Genomic DNA, 2151 nt, shown 5'->3' on the forward strand with positions numbered 1-2151 from the left:
CAAATGCACTAAATAAAGATAGAATATTAAAAGCAGTGAGGGAAAAAGGGTCAAGTAACAGATAAAGGCAGACCTAGAATTACACCAGACTTCTCACCAAAGACTATGAAAGCCAGAAGATTCTGGACAGATATTATACAGACTCTAAGAAGACACAAATGCCAGCCCAGGCTTGCAACAACAATACAGCAAGACTCTCAATTGCCATACATGGAGAAACCAAAGTATTCCATGACAAAACCAAATGCACACAATATCTTTCTACCAATATAGCCCTTCAAAGGATAATAAAGGGGAAACATCAACACAAGGACAGAAACTACACCCTAGAAAAAGCAAGAAATAATCCTTCAACAAACCTAAAAGAAGACAGCCACAAGAACAGAATCCCACCTTTAACAACAAAAGTAATAGGAAGCAACAATTACTTTTCTTTAATATCTCTTAATATCAATGGACTCAATTCCCCAATAAAAAGACATAGACTAACAGTCTGGCTAAACAAAGATGACCCAACATTTTGCTGCTTACAGGAAACCCACCTCAGGAAAAAAGACAGACACTACCTCAGAGTGAAAGGCTGGAAAACAATNTTCAAAGCAAATGGTTCAAAGAAACAAGCTGGAGTAGCCATTCTAATACTGAATAAAATTGACTTCCAACCCAAAGTTGGAAACCAAAGTTGTCAAAAAAGACAAGGAGGGGCACTTCATACTCATTAAAGGTAAAATCTACCAGGATGAAATCTCAATCCTGAATATCTATGCTCTAAATGCAAGGACAGCTACATTCATTAAAGAAATTTTGGTGAAGCTCAAAACACACATTGCACCTCACACAATAACAATGGGAGACATCAACAACCCATTCTCATCAATGGACAGATCCTGAAAACAGAAACTAAACAGAGACACATTGAAACTAACAGAAGTTATGAAAGAAATGGATTTAAAGATATCTATGGAACATTTCATCTTAAAAACAAAAGTATATACCTTCTAATAAGCACCTCATGGTACCTCCTCCAAAACTGATCATATAATTGGTCACAAAACAGGCCTCAACAGATACAAAAAATATTGAAATTATCCCATGCATCCTATCAGATCACCACGGACTAAGGCTGATCTTCAATAACAGCATAAATAATAGAAAGCCAACATTCACATGGAAACTGAAGAGCACTCTACTCAGTGATACCTTGATAAAGGAAGAAATAAATAAATTAAAGACTATTTAAAGTTTAATGAAAATGAAGCTACAATATACCCAAACTTAAGGGACTCAATGAAAGCAGTCCTAAGAGGAAAACTCATAGCCTTGAGTGCCTCCTAAATGAAACTAGGGAGAGCATACACTAGCAACCTGACAGCACACCTAGAAACTCTAGAATGAAAGGAAGCAAATTTATCCAAGAGGAGTAGATGGCGAGAAATAATCAAATCAGGGCTGAAATCAACCAAATGGAAACAAAAGAACTATTCAAAGAATCAACCAAACCAGGATCTGGTTCTTTGTGAAAATGAACAAGATAGATAAATCCTTAGCCAGACTAATTAGTGGGCACAGGGACAGTATCCTAATGAACAAAGTCAGGAATGAAAAAGGAGACATAACAACAGACCCTGAGGAAATCCAAAACATCATTGTAGCCTACTACAAAAGGCTATACTCAACAATACTGGAAAACCTGCATGAAATGGACAACTTCATAGACAGATACCAGGTACCAAAGTTAAATCAGGATCAGATTAATGATCTAAACAGTCCCACTAACCCTAAAGAAAGAGAAGCAGTCATTAATAGTCTCTCAACCAACCAACCAACCAAACAAACAAAAATGCCCAGGACAGATGGGTTTAGTGCTGAGTTTTATCAGACCTTCAAAGAAGACCTAATACTAACTCTCCTCAAACTCTTCCACAAAATAGAAACAGAAGGTACTCTACTCATGTCATTCTATGAAGCCACAATTACTCTGACACCTAAACCACACAAAGATCCAATAAAGAAAGAGAACTTCAGGCCAATTTTCATTATGAATATCGATGGAAAAATAGTCAATACAATCCTTGCAAACGGAATCCAAGAACACATCAAAATGATCATCCATCAGGAACAAGTAGGCTTCATCCCAGGGATGCAGGGATG

The sequence above is a fragment of the Mus pahari genome, chromosome 2 (genome assembly GCF_900095145.1).
Source record: "Mus pahari chromosome 2, PAHARI_EIJ_v1.1, whole genome shotgun sequence".
In the NCBI taxonomy this organism is placed as follows: Eukaryota; Metazoa; Chordata; class Mammalia; order Rodentia; family Muridae; genus Mus; species Mus pahari.